The 21131-nt window shown below is 38.1% G+C and overlaps 1 long non-coding RNA gene and 1 pseudogene across 2 annotated transcripts; both read left to right on the top strand.

Moving 5' to 3' along the window:
* Positions 1–1685: 1685 nt before the first annotated feature.
* LOC148739867 (uncharacterized) lies at positions 1686–4647 on the top strand (annotated as a pseudogene). Its single transcript, XR_015996833.1, has 5 exons — positions 1686–1838; positions 2119–2224; positions 2741–2971; positions 3368–3664; positions 4005–4647. The product of XR_015996833.1 is annotated as an uncharacterized LOC148739867 (transcript).
* Positions 4648–17300: 12653 nt separating this feature from the next.
* LOC148739866 (uncharacterized) lies at positions 17301–18385 on the top strand. Its single transcript, XR_015997430.1, has 3 exons — positions 17301–17404; positions 17628–17709; positions 18204–18385. It is a non-coding gene; the product is annotated as an uncharacterized LOC148739866 (long non-coding RNA).
* Positions 18386–21131: the final 2746 nt, after the last annotated feature.

The raw sequence follows: 21131 nt of genomic DNA, 5'->3' as shown, positions 1-21131 counted from the left end.
CCCGCGCGAGGAAACTGGTACAAGCCACCTTACCACTCTTGGGAGTGAAGGGCTTGATATTACAGTTGAATAATTGATTTTTTGCATTAAAATCTTGCCGTAACTGTAACAATAAATTGTAACGAAGTTATCCTCAACTGTAGACTAAGCAGCTGTTTATCTTTTTTTGCTGGGCTCGCAGCTTGTCAAACGTGACTAAAATAATCCTGAAACCTTCAGCTTATTGGAGTTATTTCATTGTAAAGCGTAAGCTTAAGAAATAATGGCATGCAAGTGACCGAATGGATTCTCAGTTTTGATCATGTACCGAATATCGCAATTTGAACTCATCACAAACTTTCAAAATCTTACCTTTATAAATGGCCGCTCGACCCTTGTACCGGCCAGTCGATATGTGAACAGTGGTCCCTTCTTTTATCTCCACGGCGCCACCGACTTGCTTTTCATTTATACCACTCACCATGTTCTGGTTTTCCCATTGAAAAACGGTAAAACCCATCGTTAGAGATGCTATGTTAAGCAAAACAGTCGAGAAAAGAAATAGCTTAACACACGAACGATCAACCGGTGCAAAATACATTCAAAACCGAGCGCGAAATGGAGTTTTTCTTTGTTTCCGATCACGGGCATGATCACGTGGATACTTTGGGAATTGTCATTGGCTTGTAAAGAGAATCCGCTGGCTTGCCTGATTGCAGTCTCAAGAGAAGCACACGAAATTTTTGCTGATTTCTCTGATGTGTACCCTGCCTTTGGACGATGGATTAATCTTGGATCCATGTTTTGAAGATGATATAAATAATTATGTGAACTCACTCTATGTAGAAATAATCGAGAAGAATCGAACGTACTACAAATGAAAGGTTTGTAGCCAAAAGTTGTCAAGGAAACAAAGAATTGAAACCCCGACTCGAGTTGTGTTCACGGCAAAGGTGAGAAATACAGAAGCCAATCACAACTTTGAATGTGACTGCAAACGTGTTTTACCCTCATTATTACAAAAGATGGATTGATTTGCACTTAGTGTTTTATAGTTTTGGCGCCAGAGCGTTGTCCCAGGGAGTCAGGGGACCAACCCCTCTTTTTATTTAAAGTCGCGAAAAATCCAATATTCAAAATAACGGTCAGCCAGAGATCACGAAAAGATCTGAAAGATGTATGGAATGCGCTACGAATTGTAAGTTAAAATTTCGTTAAACGCTCAAATGTTATTCAATATTTAAAAAAATCTTTATTTGTTTTTTAGTTTGACTTGCTTCCTCTGGCAACCAGTACAAAAATAAACGGCCACCATACATCAGGAACCTTCAAAGCTACAGTAACGCTTCAAAACGAAAGCGCGAATCATGGATACCACCTTAGGAAGTATGAGAGAAACCAAGGTGGTCACAGTGTACCAGAACCCAAATCAACAAAGGTTGACCGTAACAAGCGTTAAGCAACACGTTTCAATATGGCCATCTCGCGCCCGATTCCTTAGTCTTTCCCTTCCAGTGAAGTAGCATTGGTGCCAATAGAGTCAAGTGCGTCTCATAACGAACAAACATTTGTAGAAGAGAAGAAAGCGACTATGGTGAGTTGGAATTCTAGCCTACAAGTGGATGTGCATATTTCGAAGCGCTTCCATGCTTATGATTATGTTTGTATTTGGCTATTATCAATTTCCCCATGACTCCAATCTGACCATGACAGTTCTTTTGGATGTTCTTGTGAGATGGGCAGCAAACTATGACCTAACTCCTGTACTATATCTACAGTTTGACAACTGTGTTAGAGAAAACAAGAACCGGTTCATGTTTGCTCTACCAGCACTTCTTGTTGAAGAGGGGATTTTTGAGGTTTGGGGAGCTTAGAACTTCCAACATTGCACAGAGTAGACTCTTGAACTCTTTCATGATAATCTTATTTTTTTAAAGTGCTGTAATAAGCTAAGTTCCCTGCTAGCAGAGTTCACTTTTATCTTTGTGGTTTTTAGATGGGTAAATGGATAAAAGAATAACATTTTTAAGTGACGTTAAATCCAAAGCAGCCTCAATTTACAAAGCAATAACACAAAGAGTTGATCATTCAACAGAGTCAGTAATGTAGTAAGAACTGCGGTTTGTTTGTTAACTGCAGATCAGAGTAAACTTTCTCCCAGTGGGTCATACTCATGAGGATATTGATGCTTTTTTCGGTGTTTATTTGAAGCACTTGGATAAGCTGGATGTTTATACAGTTCCAGGTAATAAATAATGACAAGAGATCATAACATTACATGTAGGTTAGTGCTTTTGTTAATTGTTGTTTTATTATTGCAGTCTTGATGTGCCCGTTTATTTATTTTTATTATATTCCCTTAGCTCCGGTTGGAGCATAGGCCATTAACCACTTCCGTCCTCCATCGGGTTCTGTCCTGGGCAAATCTTCCTAAAGTGGCCCAAGTGTGGCCCCAGTTTCTCATTTGGGACTCTACACCTCTTCTCCAGGAGTTCCCCGTGTTGTGCCCGTGTTTCAGGTTAAATGCAGAGAAAAAACATTGGGCCTGATGCCACTCATTTATATTCATTTATATTTGCCTCAATAAAGGAATGAGAATTTAAGAGTGGCATCAATCTGTCAGCACACTCTTATTTCAAAAGTAGAGGGTGTGTGAGATAGGGAGGGCATATAGAGAGAAACTTACAAGTTATACAGTGCATGTGTTAGCAGTGCAATGTAATTCTAAATTTCATCAACTTGAATTCTCCCCTTTGTACAGAATTACTCAAGGCACTGGAAGATTGCATGAAGCATCCTACTCCCAAGCCATTATTTTATGTTGCAGATTGTCTATGACATAAAGTCATGGATTTCAGATCATGCAGAGGAACTACATGAGCACACTGTTCCAAAGTGCTTTAAATTTAAGTTAAACGATGAAGGGAAAGCTACAATGCACTACAGAAACTGGAGCCATGAGCGGTGGCAAGGGCCAATTGTAATCCTCAAGGTGTGCACATCATTTTTTGTGTCCTTCCATTGTTTCCTTCTCTTCACTGTTGTTGGGACCAAAAAGTCTGTCTAGAGCTTCAAACTTTTGACTAAAATTGATTTGAGAAATTGAACTGAATTAAAGAGGAAAATTGAAATTTGCAGTTTGAATGCTGTGTGTTTACCTAGTATGCAAAACAATAGAAAATGACCAGTAAAATTGTGTGGTACGTGAAGGAAATTCTTTGCTGAAATTATTTTTGCACTTGTTTGGATAAGGAGAATGTAAAACCTGTAACCATGCGGCAAGCACTAGACTACTTTGATGCTTTCAGTTCTGATGTTTCTGTTATGCCAGTATCTAAGCATTTATCTTGTTTGCTAATTTTTTTTCTTTTTGCATTTGATTGAACAGAGCATGCCTCATGGAAAGCCTAATCTTGTAATTCCTTCCCTGGCTCAATTGGATTTGGAGGCATTAAAGAGAGATATACTTAACAAGTATCAACAGAATATGCCTCAAGCAGCATCAGATTGTTGGAGAAGTTGGCTGGAAAATGTTGAGAGAGAAATAGCAGCAGTGCCTGATCATTATGATTGGCTAGTGGATACACTGAAAACTGCTGGAAAAACTGCACCACTACCTTTGGCTGCCCAAATCCCAAATGATTTCTTAGAGCTTAGGGAAAGAGAAATTCAGCCTACCCAAGAAGTGAGTACATGATGAGAACTGGAATAAGATTAAATATTGCTCCCAGAGCTATGGGAAAAGGCAGGGTCTGAAATTGCGCTTTCCTGGTCACCAGTGCGACTAAAAACTTTGCACTGGTGACCAGAATTTCACAATTGGTCGCCAGCGGGCGATTGACTATTTCATGCCATGATAATTATACAAACAATAACTTTGATTTTCAGCCAAATCAACTTTTTATGTACATGTATGATTGTGTTATATTTCAACACCAGCAATGTTGAATGTATTTGATAATATCATGTGTAAGAAGATGCTTTGCAATAGTATCATTTATGCTTTTGATATTTAAACTTTTCAGATTTGCACTGGCTGATATAGAAATCCCAGAGAAAGGGAAGCACCAGTGGAGATGGTGGATGATGATTTTCTTACCTCTCTGGAAGTTGGCTGCTCATGGCCTTGTATTTTAGCAACTATGAAAAGGAGCCAGTGATAAGAAAAGTAATTTCCATTGAGGATAACTATTTTGAAGTGCACTATTGGAAAGGAACATATCTAGGGAAGTGGTCTCCTCAGCACATACCCCGCAGAAGAGCACAACCATGGGTGGAAAGGCTGGGTAAAACATGTATTGTTTGCAGTTCTTTCCAGCTCACTGAGGACAGCAAACTTATGGCAACGACGAGAAATTTTCTAAAAGATCGGTATAATGAACTTAAAAACTCAAGATCATGAATAATGCATCAGCATTGTCTTGTTCTTTCTAGTTTGACTAAATTGTCTTTAAATAATGTACATGCAAATATGTTTAACTGTTTCAAACAAGTTTGTGTAAACAAGGGAAACCTAAAAGCACTACCTTGTCCTTGCCTCTGGACTCTAAGACAGTACATACAGTACAAGTATTTTTTGTGTGAATACCATTAATAGTTTGTAAATAGTTTTAAACATTTGTTAGAGAATTCTTAGATTGACTTAATAAGACATAACTATTGAAGTCATTCAAGAAGTTGTGATTTTGGGAGTGTAAAGGAATATTCGGTCAATCTGCAATGTATGACCATTCTGTGAGGGCCTCAGAATTTCTGCAACATACCATCATTTCAGGTGGCCCAAGATTTCTTCAGTTTCAATATTTGAGGGGGTTGCAGAATTTCTGCGGCATGCAGTCACAAATAGGGCTGCAGAATTTCTGTGGGATGCAGTCACAAATGGGGCTGTAGAATTTCTGTGGCATGTGGTCACGAAGGGGGGGCTGCAGAGTTTCTGTGGCATGCGGTCACAAAGGGGGCTGCAGAATTTTCTGTGGCATGTGGTCACAAATGAGACTGCAGAATTTCTGCAGTATGCGGTCACAAAGGGGGCTTCAGAATCACTCTGGCATGTGGTCACAAAGGGGGGCTGCAGAATTTCTGCGGTATGTGGTCACAAAGGGGGCTGCAGAATTTTCTGTGGCATGTGGTCACAAATGAGACTGCAGAATTTCTGCGGCATGCGGTCACAAAGGGGGCTTCAGAATTTTTGTGGCATGTGCATGGTCACAAAGGGGGCTGCAGAATTTCTGTGGCATGTGGTTACAAAGGGGGGCTGCAGAATTTCTGTGGCATGTGGTCACAAAGGGGGCTTCAGAATTTCTGTGGCATGTGATTACAAGTGAGGCTGCAGAATTTCTGCGGCAGGTGGTCACAAATGAGGCTGCAGAATTTTTGCGGCATGCGGTCACAAAGGGGGGCTGCAGAATTTCTGCACCACCCATTTATGTGGGCAGTTGAAATGCAAACTACACTATTCAACCCAAATTACCAACATATTAAACTACTTTTTTATCGGACGTACTCCACATTGCAGAAATAAATATCTTAATTGCTTTTAAAATTTTGTCCGTGAAAACTCGATATTTTAAATGATTTCTAAAAACGTGCATACAAAAACTACAGCTTTGTGTTAAAAAAAGCTATTTTGGAAAAACGCAAAATATTTTGAAAGCGTTAACGTCGAGGCCTATACATTGCAGCAGTGAGTAATGGGAGAAGGGAGAAAAGGCAAGTGTAAAGCATTCAGCTGCTTTTAAGCGCTTTACACGTACACACACGCCGCCGCCTGGTTAGCTCAATTGGGAGAGCGCCGGACTGCTGTGCGGGAGGTCGAGAGTTCAATACCCGCCGGACCAACACTCAGGGTCTTAAAATTAATTGAGAAGACTATGCTTCCTTTCTTTAACATCAGGAAATGGTTAGATATTCTAGTCTCATCGGATAGGGACGAATAAATGGAGGTCCCGTCTCCTGCAGGGTTGGGCTAGGAGACGTTAATTCCACGCACGAAGTTACTGTGTGATGGATGTCCTCCCTGGGGTGGGTTGGGTGGGTAGGTGAAATCGCTACGGACTAAACACAGCTGCCAGAGGCGCCTGTCTGATTTCAACCTTAAAATTGTAACTAAACACGTATGTTGTTTAGAGAAATAGAGACCTTTACCTTTACCTTTACCTTTACCTTACACACACAAATAAGTCTCAATTTTTTTGTCCCAGATTAATGTTCGTAATCCTATATTAGCTCTCCATATATGACTTACGACATTTTCGAGCAAACACAGTTTCTGCACCATCTTGACAAGCGCAATTTAATCAATACCCCTTTATGTTACTTTTGTTAGGTGGTTAAACAATAACCAGTTGAAGAGATTACCATCAGGCATTTTCAGTAACAATACCCAGCTGTTGAGGCTGTAAGTTTAGAGTCTGTGATATTTGTGTAAGGAACGCGTCGAATCCATCGCGCATTGGTAAGACTACCTGAAAATATGAGAAGCAACGTCTTAGGCCCAAACGAAATCAGCCACGAAGTAGGAATATTCTGTTACGTGGACAGGGATTTTATTTTTTTCCCAGCAAGTACAACGGTGGAGGCAAGAGGAGGGAAGGGGTGGGGAGAGAAAGGGAGCGAAGTTAGGTCCCATGCCACCTCTGGACCCCATCCTCCTGCGCAATCCCTGTTCTCACTTCGGCTGAACACCATATGCCATTCTCATGTATATAAATATATATTTAAATTTTGCTCGCCATGGACGTTATCACAGAGTACTTGTGAAAGAAATTTGTCATTGAAACTTTAATGGACCAGAATTCCGTTTCGTAGTTTTTTTTTTTTTTTTTAACTCTACTTGTCAAATACTACGCTCCAAAATCTAGCCTTTTACAATTTTTCCCACTTTAAACTTCCTTGGTCAAAAACCGTCAAAGCTTTTTTGAAAAGAAAATCTAGTAAAAACCAAAGAAAGTATTCCATACTGTGAGGTGATATTCTCTAAACGCCATACAACAAATGGAAACAGGGTCAGGTCAATAAACAGTGAGGCACTCCTCAATTTAATTATTCTTTTATCTTTGCGGTATGGAAGTCAAAAGTACTTGCTCGTAACGCCTACGGTGTTTAACTTGCAAAAGAAGGGTATCAAAATGTTATGAATTATTTAGTTCAATACGATTAAGCCATTCGTTCATATTTAGTAGAGGGATGAAAAGGCTACTCGAAATCAATAGGAAAACTACTTTAAAAACAGGCGAACTCAGATTTTATAGGCGCGTAATGACGGATGCTTAAAGGACCGATTACAAAGCCAATAAAATTGTCTGTAATACATCGTAAGATAAAAGATACATATCCTATGTTATATAAACGAAAATCTGTGTAATGAAAACTTACGGTAATATACTATGGCCAAAATTAAATGATGTAATTATAACAGTTTGTGTTCACAAATTAGTCTATTCACAAATGTGTTCATGAATCGTTCTGTGTTAATCTTTGGGCGGAGACAAACCTCGCGACGTAAATTATATTGCTGGGGTTTAGGCTTCGGCAGAATTTCATTTAACGGGTGACGGCCTATATTAGGGCCCTAGCTCCACTAAATAATTTCTTATCCTGCATATGCAGGATATCCTTGACATTCACTGGAACTGAAATTTAACGCCGCTTGTAACATTTGTTTAAAAAGTTCTGTACTGTGTTTAAATCGCGTTCATACGTACCATACTTTGAAAGGCATAGGTTAAATTAGGTAATACAATTGTCTTAAAAAGGAGATCTACTTCATTCTGGTCATATTGTTCCTTTTTCAAAGTTCTTAATATATGGAGGCACTTGTTAGCCTTAACTAGTTTGACCTTAACATGAGAACTAAACTTACAATCACTCTGAAGTGTGACTCCGAGTAAGCACAATTGATCATGTTCTGGAATGCAATTGACTGGATTATAGGTGTCCTTGTTCGATTTTTTCTAATTACAAGCTCTTTGCATTTATATGTATATGTGCACGATCCTTCGCAGTAAAGCACTATTTAAGCAATAGTGAAAATCAGACCTGAAAAAAAATTCAGGCCTGTACGGGATTCGAACCACTGACCTCTGCGATACTAGTGCAGCGCTCTACCAATTGAGCTAACAAGTTGCGATGCTTACTGCGAAGGATCGTGCACATATACGTTTCATAACCGCAGTTCATATATATGTATTTCATATATATTTGTTCTTTGCATTTACTAGGATTACATGACATACGTTATCTCGCGACCAATTTAAAAACACATTTAATAAGGCTACAGAGGAGTCAGTATTTCCGTTATGTACTTCATGGCCATATAGACGACATAGTTGTCGAATCATAAGCATATTAGAATAACGCAGGGAAGCCATCATATGTAATTTCAAGATCGTTAAATAATATATTATCTTGTGTAGTACCCTTATTGATGGCTTTCCCCCTGGCGTGATATTTACCAAATAAAATGCCTTGCTGTCTACAGGATAAGAAACTGTGATATCATTTAACAAGATATGTAGATACATGTAATTGTTTAAGCTTGGTGGACAAGAGACTATGCTTCACCGCACAGCTTTACAGTTATCATCTAGGTATTTGCAAATCTGGTGCTGAATAGCTAGGAGCGCAGATGTGCAATTCCCACCCTCTCTGTACGCAAAGTATGCAGATCGCTCTCTCCATAACTATGTTTAGCCGGTTGATAAATTCCGCTCCCAAGAAATCTATGCCCCGTAGGAGGCAGATAGTTATGCAAATTACTTCCTAAAGCCTTAAGAGATAAATATCCACAACAGACAGGTTTTTGTTGACGTAAACAGCCACGCCGCCCTTGTTCCTCATATCAAGGCCTCACCAGTTCTTATCCCTCCTTGTAACAACTATTAATTTATCACCAACGGTAAAGAGATCCTGTCAGCAGAAAGGACCACGGGCAGATCCGATCGCTATGGCTCTTTACGCTCTTAGCATCTAGCCTTTAATCGCAGGTCTACAGAAGGCCCATAGTAAAGCGGTGCCGGTTCACCGACGATACGGATGGGGCAGGCTCTACAACATAAATCAAGAGAGGGTGGGGCATGTTGAGTACTGGAGTCTAGATCTTGATTGCCTTCCAAACGACAAGAACTGCTGGACTATCGCAACGCCGCACAAGAAATAAGTTAGTGATTGGGCCAGTGAAATAGTTCAATTGGGAGAGTTCCCTCAGGCAACAGGCATGCTATGCCGCTGTCATATCGGTGACTTACTGTCATATCGGTGACTTACTGCCCGACAGGCAGGATCTACTAGAGCCACCGGAGAATGAAATATCTCAGATGCTTATTCTGCAATAACTGAACACAGGTGTAAACACTTAGATCAGAACATCTTTGTGCTCCCAGTCCGACTGGGAGGCCTGTGCCGTGGAAACCTAGGACGGGAAGCAAGTCGGAAGTACGTTTCATCAGACAAAGTTACAGCGCCCCTCGTTAAGCATACCACATCTCAAACACACCAGCTACAAGACGAGTTATTACTAAGTCGGCACAAAACGCAGTCAATCGCGAAAGAGCCGAAGAACTCATAAACAGGACAGAGAGGACTAGTGCGAGGGCACCACCAGAGATCAGGCCCCCGCCCAGAATGTTATTGTCTCTCGTGACATATACTTACAGCGCCCAGTTTATCATCGAGCGCAATACCAATTTGCATGAAACACAGGAGTAACTTTTCCACATGTTGACTCTGTAGTTTCGCGAATAGTTCATCGGATTATTCGCGCTGTAGATCAGCTTCTTTTCTGTAGAGCATCTAAAATTGCCATTTTACAAAGCAAATTCGATAATGGCCATCGACAACGCACAAAACGAACTTTGGTACAGTACTATGAGTATATCTTATTAACCAAGCGCGAGGGCCGTACTGGGAGAATATCGGCCCGAGGTCTTGACAGTACGGACCGAGCGCAGCGAGTTCCGTAGAAAAAAAGACCGAGGGCCGATATTCTTCCAGTACGGTCCCGAACAAGCTTGGTTAATAAGAGATTTATTATACGACTGAAGTTCAAAGGGACACAAGTGCGGTATCATTCGGGACCATTCGGGACAGTGCCCGGTCCAATACTTGGAGAATAGTGGACCGGCATTAGAACATTTTGATTGGTTGATTTTAGTTATTGACCCTCTGACTGCCCGAGTCGAGTAAAATATTTTTATTGAACCCTTATGCTGGCAAGTACATGCTGGCTCGATGTTCAAGAGTAACGAGGAGAGTCTCCAGCAATGCAATGAATACTTAATTTCACGTCCAGACAACAGAGTGAAATTTCAGATTTAAGGCTTTAAGTCTAGAGGTGTTCTTGATAGTTCACATGCATTCTTGGACTCCTAGCTCGCTATATAAACTACCTAAAAAAAGGCTTTTGAAAGAAATTTATCCGAGAAAACTTGCTGGAGTAGACCTCCAGATTCCGTAGACTCATACTATAACTTTTTTCTGAGGTAAGTTTCTTTGCTCAAAAACTGTATATTTTGCCCATTAAAAAAAAAATAATAAAATAAATAAAGCGAAGCATAGAAAAGCATTGATCTCCAAACGCAGTTGGTGCAATAAATCGAACATGAGTACTGTGCAGTAGTCATTAATTTATCACTATTGGAAGTTTGTGGTATAAAAGTCAAAATGCCAGCGTCTAGCATTTAGCAATCCTCTTTAGGGGAGGATATTTTCGTGCTGCAAATCGGTTACTTTTCTAGTGAATGTTCAAAGCGAATTGAAGGGACAGGAAGTAAACTGAGAAGCGATATCCTTTTCTCGAAGCCCTCAATAGAGCTGTCTTGCATTCCTCTCCAGAAAAACCGTAATGGCAGAGGTTTTGGCAGAGGTTGTGATCATCACTTTTGAAAGAAGGCTGCAATTTTGAATTATACGATAAGATCATAACTTATTTCATACAAGATAAACATTAGTTATGCAACACTCTTAAACAGTTTTACCGTCATGAAATATCCCAAGAGCTGTGAATACTTTTTCAGTATACACAAGAAAATATAGAAGATAGATTTATCAGGTTTGAATGCCGTTTATAATAAAGCAAAATCTTCAAGGATGAATTTCAAACCGTTACCGTGAATACAGACACTATAAAAATATCTAAGGAAGAGTGTAGACAGAGATTTTCATAACAGGCTAAATGTCAGTAACTTTCGACAAAAGTAATTTAAAAAACCCTATTTTGAGTTAATAAACAAAACCGCTGGGATAAATTTTGGCCACAACTTTTTTTTGCCCAATGAAGTTGTAATAAAGCGACTAAGATTCCTTGAAATCTCGATACAAGGCACTAGGCGATGCTCTGAACATCCAGCGGCTCTCTTCATTCTCTTTGGACAACTTCCTCAATAAGACAAAATGATCTCCCATTACTTTGCTGGGTCTTCACCCGTCCACCGTGCGAGAGTGCGAAATCACAGATCATATATCACTGACCATAATCATAAATGTATGCAAATTATGCTTCAGAAAGTCTGATCAGAAAGGCTAACATACCGGTTCTCTTTTGATCATCCCTTTTGAACTCTTAAACTTATTATTTTAAACAGAGTATTGATTTTATATCATGACCATACCTGCATGGCAATATAAACTTGAACATAGCGTTTTCATTTCCGCCTGCTCAAATAAACACACTATACGTATAATTTTAAATAAAACGATTGAGACAATTTGTGCTATAAAGTCTAATTTTCCCACTCTTAGGATTTGTCGGTAACCAACCCTCAGCATCCCCTGCAATCAATGTCACCTGACCTACTATGAGGACTACACCACATTTACCGCTTACATGTACTGCTGGGTAGCTCATTAACCTTTTTAGGCATTCATATGGAACATCGGAACGAAAACATCGAAAGTTAAACGAGATTAGTTTGTTAGTGGGTATGTTTTAGGACCTATTCTATCCTATAATCAAAAGTGATTTAAAAAAACTGCATATTCTCTGCTAAAAACATATGACCGGACAACACTAAAAACAGTTTTATCAATAAATGGGATGTTTTACACGAATTTCCTGCCCTGAGAAAAGCCAGAACAGCACACGTGTGAAATTACGATAATTTTTAAGGTGTGTTTGATATCGCTAATCAGCTGCTGACCCATCACTCACCTTTTGCTCCCCTCTGTCAAGTGTGATGAATAAATGGAAAAGCGTTTACCATTCTTTATTGGATGTATTATTTTCTTAATAATCAACACATAATAAAACGGCTCACTAAAGTGAATATTTTCGTACAAATAACAGGGCTGTGATCTAAAGGCGTTCGGTCGCTAGCCGAGGCGATAAACACGTAGCTTCAGGGTACTGAAAAAGATTACTCGATCTCTCTATCTTACAATAGATGGCTTCATCATCATCATCATAAACTGTATTTCATCTCGAATTTTAGAGTAGCTTGTTGGAGCTAATATCTTCGAGAAAACATAAAATGGAGATTATCTATATATATATATATATATATATATATATATATATATATTCATGCATATATCTGTACAAGATCTAAAATACTAACTATACTAAAATATACTGAGATACACAGTATTTAGAAATATAATTATGTAACATATCAGTAGAAATTAACAGAAAAGTGAAGATAAGCAGGAGCGACTGTACAAAGATATGGCCTTGGATTATCTTTCTAAAGTCTTTAAATGCACTCATGCGGATATAGGCAGGCAGTGTATTCCATAGCTTCGCTGAGAAGTATGAAAATGAATTAAGGCCATAACCAGTTGTTCTAGGTTTTCTAAGTGACAGTATGTAATTACCGCGAAGATTATAAGAAGAGGACCGAAGTGAAAACATACCTCTCATATAAGCTGGAAAATGGGTGAAAAACAGGCTCTTGTGCAAGAAAATAAGGAAATTCTGGATACGCCCATTAAATAAGGAACTAGTGTTGACCTTAGTACCTTAGTCAGAAGACTATCATATGGCGACAAGTAATCCCTAAGTATAAATCTAAGTATTCTCTTATTCAGCGCCTCTAGTTTATCCGTATTCCGCGCCCCGCAAAAGTGCCAAACTGAGGAACAATAATTAAAATGCGGTAAAATGTAAGCTTTGTAAAGAGTAGGTAAGGTGTCCCTCGATATCAGTTTTCGAAATCGTAACATAACATTAAATTGATTATTGATTTTTTTACATATGGTGGATATGTGACTAGAGAAATCGAGCTTATCACCTATTTCCATTCCGAATATCTCTAATGTGTCTTTTACTGGGAAGGAAAAACTATGGTCTGTTTCGCCAAGAACGAGACCCTGGTGCTTGCTCTCGTTGACTAACATCCCATTTTCCTGGTACCAATGATTGGCTGATATCAACTTGACGTCACAGTCAATCGCAACAAAATTTTGCGGTAGTCCATAATTTTGCTGAGAGAGAATTTGGTTTATAAGCTTAAAGGTCGGTGTTGCACTCAGTGTAACAACTGCCGAAACTGGTGGATGGGACTACTTTGCAGGTCGTCTACAAAGACAAGTAAACCAGCATGTACTAGGAACATTTTCTAATTTAGAACATGAATCAATTAAAGTTGTAGAACAATGTTATTTGTATTCTTTTGAGCATAACTATAACACGTAACCTAAACCAAATAGCAAAGGTTCTCACATATCAGACTCGCTTGCCCCAAATCAAAAAGCGTCGAAAGTACAAGTTTGACAAGACCATACGAAATCAAAGAGAGAGCTTCTTTAAAAGGATGTTCACTCAGGTTTTCTATGCGCTTCGTGATGCTTAAAGGACCGATTACAAAAACAATAAAGATCGAAATAAAAATTGTAACTACGTTAGCGACTAAGATTTAGAGAAAGTTGTTGGCTTATTAACATGGGCCTTTGTTTCGTATCCTTGATACTCATGCTCTTCGCCGGCTGACATATTATTGCAATGCAGCACAAGGATCGTTCTATTTGGTAGGATTTTCATAAAGCGAGAAAAGATAAAATACAACGTTAGGGTTAAAGAACATTCTATGTGCACCGACATGAATAATAACTGTAGTATATTTTTAGGGATTTGTCAAACAATGAACTTGGAAATCTGCCACCGCACATCTTCATAAGCATTACAGCGGTAGAATTTCTGTGCGTAAGACTCTTATTGACATCAAAGATTGAAAATGATTTTTTAATGATTTTCTAGAAAATATCAGAATGTGGTAAACACAACAGCTTCCTAGTTTATGACAACTCTAATTATAATATACTTAGAGAGGGCGAACGTTTTCGTCTCCTTTCATATGTTGTATATTATACTGTTGTATTGGATGATCAAACTACCCCAATAAGTTTGTAATTTGTAACAGGAATGGATCATAAATAATTTTTTTTTTAAATTCAATAATAAACAATATTAACAAGTAATAGACCTCCATAAGGCGCTTGTTAAATAAAATTGAGAGTTTTCGAGCTTAACCTTGAGAGCATTATACTTATATCTGATGTTTTTCTTTAAAGATAAAGATAGAAGAATTGGGAGCTATTTTATTGGAAAAAGCATTGCCATCGCCTTTCCTGAACTACAGTAGTGACTAAAAAAAAACAGTGTTAAAGATATCACTCGACAGCTACATCTGCGTCTATCGGTCTAAAATTTCCATTTTCCTTTATTTAGGAAAATGGACTACAACAAAATTGAGAGGCTTCATGAAGATCAGTTTCAGGGCTTAGTAAATTTGGCCGAATTGTAAGTACACTCAGAGTTGAAACTTTGTCCTAAGATGATCTGTTTCGCAAACCATATACAGCTCTGGTGAGTGGCTAACGCTCGAAATGTCACGTTTTAAATTCTTTACGGGGGCAATTCTATATTATTAACTCAGTTGATAAAACCAAAATCACAGTATTATTATAATGTTAACTTCGTTATCGCTTAAATACAATGTGCCACACCCAATTGCAATCACAATATGTTACTGTATGCTGATATTTATCTTTTATTCCTTTCACTCGTTTAAGATATCTCTCAGAAAACAAAATTAAGGCTTTGCCAGACAAAATTTTCAAGGGCGTCGAAAACCTCAAAGCCATGTGAGTACAGTTAATCACAAATAAAAAAAACATAATTGTAGGATATTTAAAGCGATGGAAAGAGTATAACAGAAGTATTTAAAATCTGAGATTTTACTTGAAACATTTTAATATGAAGTAGAATAGATATGGGTACAAAATAAACTACCTATCAAAGTAAGTTGTATTGATATCTGTTAGGCTGCAAATGTGGCCTTTTATTCACTTAACATACTTTTAGAGAGCAAGTGTGGATATTAGTCAAATGCATTTACACACATAGTTGAGCAATCCCATGTAAATTTATGACAATAGTAAGAAACTGTCTACCCACTAACTGTAAGTGATTATGTTCTTTATTTCAGCGATATCTTCGGCAATAAGATACAAAACGTTTCCATCACAACTTTCAACTATGCCCACGAATTGCGATTTTTGTAAGTTCACAGCAAGTTGCAGATGCTTAACTTGACACCAAGTACTTGTGTTTGTTTTGTTTTGTTTGTTTGTTTTTTTTGGACAGTCTATTTGAACATTAATATGTATTTATTTACTGAGTTAGGTCGAGCCGGAAGGAAAAATATTTGCCTCAAGAGAGCCAATTATTTCCCAGTCTAGCCCGACCTCACTCTGTCAATAAGCAGTTTATCATATGACCTCTGACTAATTAAGTTTTAAAAAATAGAAAAAGTTTGTTTTAACTTAAACAGGACTCAATAAACCAGCGCGCGTGGGAAATCATAAAAGAAAACATTCAAGGTGAAAACTTTTCCTTTCTTTTTCGAGTCAAAACAAGGAACTCACAGCTTATTTATTCTTGTTTGTTCACTGCTGTCACTCATTTTTTGCAACAACAGCGAACAATGTCGCCTTGTAAGTACACTAGCGCCGGTCGACTTTTTCATCTTTCACTATGGTTTTCTTTGGGGATTGCACGAGTGGGGGCGGACGGGTCATAAGATAACAAGTAAAGTCTATTCTTGGAAATACACTTTTTGGAATAAGTCAGATTTATTTTGTTATTCGAATTACGATATATATCGATTTAATGTTTGATTAATTATTACTCAAAACTGCAGGGTCATGCATTACAACCTGATGGCTGAGCTCCCCAAAGGAATCTTTACCAGGCAGTTGAAGCGCATTATCAGAGTGTAAGACTTGGTCCATAAAAATCATTTCCTTCAATCACATCTTTTCTTAAATAACAGCCTATCATATTAATCAATTAAAAATTATTAATTGAATTAAGATCATTTACCATTAAGGTGTCTAGCGTAAATCACTTAGTTTCCCATCATTTTATGTAAGTATATGCTTGTTATTGATGTTCAGCGATGTAATAATAAAGTGTAATTTTTTTTTTCATTCCAGAACTTTGGACACCAACCTCATGTGCTGCCACCTCGATCTTTTCAGGCAGGATGCCGATTGCGACTATTCTTTCAATGACAACTTCGCAAGCTGTCACTCTATGTTCCGTAACCTTGTTCCAAGGAGAAGTCTTTGGGTTGTTGGTCTTCTTTCGTTGTTTGGGTCTTTGTTTGTTGTTGGGTGGCAGTATTTTCACCCTGATAACAATGTGGTCCAGTCTATCATGCTGGTGAATCTAGGAATCTCAGACGGCATCATGGGTATTTACCTTATCATTATAGGTATAAAAGACCTGCAATGGTCAGGAGAATACTACCTGCACGACTACGAGTGGCGCACTGGTTGGTTTTGCCATTTCAATGGCGCCATGTCTGTCTTTTCAAGTGAGGTGTCAGTTATGATGATCTCTCTGATTGCATGGGACAGGCTCAAGAACATTGTGTTTCCCTACACTTTTGCAAAAATTACACCAAGGCAGACTCGTATAATGTGCGCAGTCATCTGGCTGGTGGGAGGCGTTATGGCATTCCTTCCCTTGTCTGGAATGCACTATTTTGGTGACTGGTATTATGGCAAGAACGTAGTGTGCCTGCCCTTGCAACTCTCTCCGCAATTACAAGAAGGCTGGGAATACTCCACTTCCATATTTATCGTTTTAAATTTTTCTCTTTTCATCTTCATTATGGTGGCTTATATTTCCATCTTGGTGAAATCATGGTCGTCAAGCAGACGGCTCGGCGCACATGAAACTGTGCGTGAAATACGAGCAAGAGCTCAAAGTGCACAGGCCAAAAGAGAAAGAGCACTTGCCAAAAGGGTGTTCTTCATCATTCTGACCGACTTCTTGTGTTGGATACCAATCATTGCTATCGGCATCAAGTCTCACGTCGAGAAAATATTTGATCCCCCTGGTGATCTGGCAGTGTGGATTGCAGTGTTCGCTCTGCCGATCAATTCAGCTATCAACCCATTGCTGTATACGCTTTCTACTCCACAGGTAACAGGTCTATTTAATTTTCACTATTGAATAGGACATTTTGTCATGTTCAAGTTTGCTCTCGTGTCAGGGTAGGCAGGCAACTTAATTTTGTAATTGTGACGACTGACATAGACAATCAGAAGTTAAAAAGAGTTGATTATGACCATGGAGACCAACTTGAATATAATAGAGATTAATCAAAAGTCTCACACTAAATATCCCATAAATTTCTGATGGGTAGGTGCAAGCTATACTGAAACCAAAACTGAGGAAGCTGTGGTCGAATGTTCGATCTTTTTTCAACAGAGGGCAAAATCAAGAAGGTACAGTTTGATGTTCCATTTTAAAATACCATAATAGCAATAATGGCGCTTCACACCTCCAGTTTCAAATTTTTTACGCCTGAGGCGTACAAAAAGGAATCAAGAGTAACTCTAAATGTGTGGGTAGAAATGGGTAGAAATGGGGGCAGAGCACGTTTCATGAGGGGGGAGAGGGTGGAGGGCGTCGCTAGTTGAGATAATTATTTCTGATCGATTTTTGATCGATCAAAGCCATGTCCTAGGAGTATTGGCGCAAATTGAAGCCATTTGTCAAACCCTTTTGAATAAGAATGGAGCGGAAATTTGTAAATTATATTATTAAATTATTATCAAAATAGAAAGGAATCAACCTCTGTCTTCAATTTCAGTGTAAGATTAATACAAATCTGACTCGTAGAATGATTTTTTTTGTAATTAATGTTTGGAAAAGCCTGACAGTGGCTTACTCTCTGTTTGGGGAAGACCAAGTAATTTTTTTTTGTTTTATAACATAGAAGAAGCAGACAATGATCAGCAGGGACAGGCTGGAAATGAAGATGCACACGCTATCAACGAAGAGGGTAATAATCAATCAATCAATCAATCAAGTTTATTGTCTTTATGTGAGGCATGGTTACCAAGTTGCCCGAGCCAGAGGCTCATGTATAAAGCGTAAGACTATGAAAAATTATGTTCAGATAATAATATAAATATGGCGATAAAAAGATAAATCATATGTGTATTGTTAATATGGTTGATCAATGTAACTACACATGAAATATGCCATCTCTACCTCGGAAATTTTTCTCGTAACAACTTTTCCATCCTTTTTTTGAGTTCATTAGTAATCATGGTTTTCTTTCTTTAATTTTTTTCCTTGTAGGAGAACACATTGAAATGCAAGTGATAGAACACCACGATATTCCAGAAATGGAAGCCCTTGAGTTGATTGCTCCGCAACCAGGTGAGTGCTCCATCTGTACACTTACTTTCAGACGGCACGTTGTAAATAGTGAAGTAAAACCACTTAATGGAAAACATACCAAGGACATTATTCGACCCGAGAAACTTTCAACCGTGGCACTGATGTTGATGGTTATGCCATGACTGACTTTGCAACATAACTTCCTTGGCATGTATATCTAGTCTATTTTAAATCTACCAGAGTATTTGCTCTTTCAAATTGAAATACCTAGAGAAAAACCACAGCATTCCTTTTCTGATCTGGTACATTCTTTTTGTGCATTTTAAGGGAAAAAAGATTAAAAAAGTTTTTCCATATGACACAAAAGTGACTAAATTTGGCGTTATCACTTTTGGTTGATCACTGCAAGAAGAACGCCTAGTTTAACTAGCTTTGTCTTTCTTCAGATACGTTTAAAAATTTTGTTGAAACTTTTCCTGTACATGCCCAGTGTATCATGGAAGAAAGATATCCTCGTCCCACATACGATACGGCTGTTGTAAATGAAGGATACCTACATATTGTTAACGATCATTATGTTTTGATTTTTTGGTTTTATTATATGATAAATAACTCTAACTTAAAAATATACCTTAACTTTGTCGACAGCGATGGAACAAGCCTGTAGAGCGGATGAAAGGGCATCTTCCTCAGGTATTATTACTTGTTAATTGAAATAAAACTCACAATCTTGCAGATGTAAATATGAGCTGTGTAACATAACAAGTTTATAATTATCGAGAAATCAGAGAATTTATCATGATTTCTAGAGCTTTCGGATAATTTTTTTACGCTCGCACGCATCCAGTTATGAATATAAAGCTCACAGTTAAACCTGACCGAGGTATTTCAGGTCCTTTTTTTGGTCGGATAGCTTAGTTGTATATTTCATCAATCAATAAAGAATAGAATATACATGGATATTACCCAACAGAAAATGCAACTGTTCAGTAATGTATTCAAGAAGAAAAGATGAACCAAAAGCCTCATGACATAGTTGACTCTACTTTTCCTTGAGACAGATTATGAGGACGGTTTTGACCTCCGACCAGCCACTAAAAGGACTGTGAAAGGTAAGGCTTTTTCAGTTTTAATTTTTTTTTGAAGCAAAATATACTACTTCACAAAGTAATGAATCAAGGAATGTCTTGTATCACCCAGAGTACTGGCTGGTGCTACCGAGCTGGCGCACGGAATACTTGATTGTATTCTTTCTTATTGTATCATACCGCGGACAAGATCGGTATTCCATATTATCGACGTTATAACCAGCAATAAAATCATTGTATTCACGAGAGTAGCTTCGTATTTCCTCCTTCTCTTACTGAACCTAACAGATCATTGCAATTGAAAAACTTTTAATCGGCAAATTTTCTGTTGTCAGAGAAATGTTAAACTTGCAATTAGAGGTATTCACGTGAAAGCTGCGCACAAATAAATGTCTTCCGAGAAAATGAGCAACACCTGATTGAAACCTTCGAAGGATCGCTATCAGTGAGGATGAATTTAAGTAAAATAATCGTATAATTATATTGTGAGATTTGAGACCTTTCAGGCATGTTTTCTAGAGCTGTTCCTACTCTAGTAAAATATTACCTTATTTGGGTAAGAAGTTATGTTTATATCTAAACGTATCATGACTTGAATAAGTTGATTACTTAGCTTCTGAGCCTTTACGAAACAACCAACATGTTAGTCAAATGAAGCGTGCTCTCTATCTTGTTGCAGTTACAGTTCACCATGAAGAAAGCCAGTACCGACAAAGAAGACGAAAAGAAGGTAATTAATTTTCGACTATCATTATTTCAGTGAGAATGCCTACACATCGATATAAGATTCTGATATTTAGACTTAGTTCTATGAAGGTTTTATTTTACCTAGAAATAAATATCATAATGGATCTACAGACAAAGAAAAATGTAGGTAATTGGTGGATAAGTTAGGTGCATGAAAGAGACATTTTTTATGAAGGACAGTAGTTGTAACTGTACCTTTTAGCTACTGACACAAGATTCAAAAGATATCGCGATTATTGGGCGTTTAATCGATAGGACCTTGACTTAAATGATATAAAGAGCCATGATAAAATTCTGAAGGAAAGTGCGCACCGGCTTGTCCTTTTTTGTTACTGCTATGAAAAAGTCACCGGAACTGTTACATGTAGGTCAAGAGTATGCACTCATCACAATAATCCAGGACCAGAAATTAAAGGCCCTTTAATGAAGATTTTTAAGAAGTGATAGCATTCCAAGGCTGACTGTTTAAGCACTCCTCAAAATTGAGGCTACGTGCTTTCCCTGGTACCCTGAATTATCGATAGTTTCGTGGAATGCAAATGATCAAATATATATATTTTTATGAAAGCAATCGTTTCAAAACCTATTTATGCAGTTCAAGAAGGAAAAAGTAAGCCTGAGCCTAAAAAGCCCGCAGGGAAAGGTAAAAAAATTAATTGATTGTTTTGAAATGATAATTTTTT

Source organism: Stylophora pistillata, chromosome 2 (genome assembly GCF_964205215.1).
Source record: "Stylophora pistillata chromosome 2, jaStyPist1.2, whole genome shotgun sequence".
NCBI classification, from domain to species: Eukaryota; Metazoa; Cnidaria; class Anthozoa; order Scleractinia; family Pocilloporidae; genus Stylophora; species Stylophora pistillata.
This window is presented reverse-complemented; position numbering and strand designations above follow the sequence as displayed.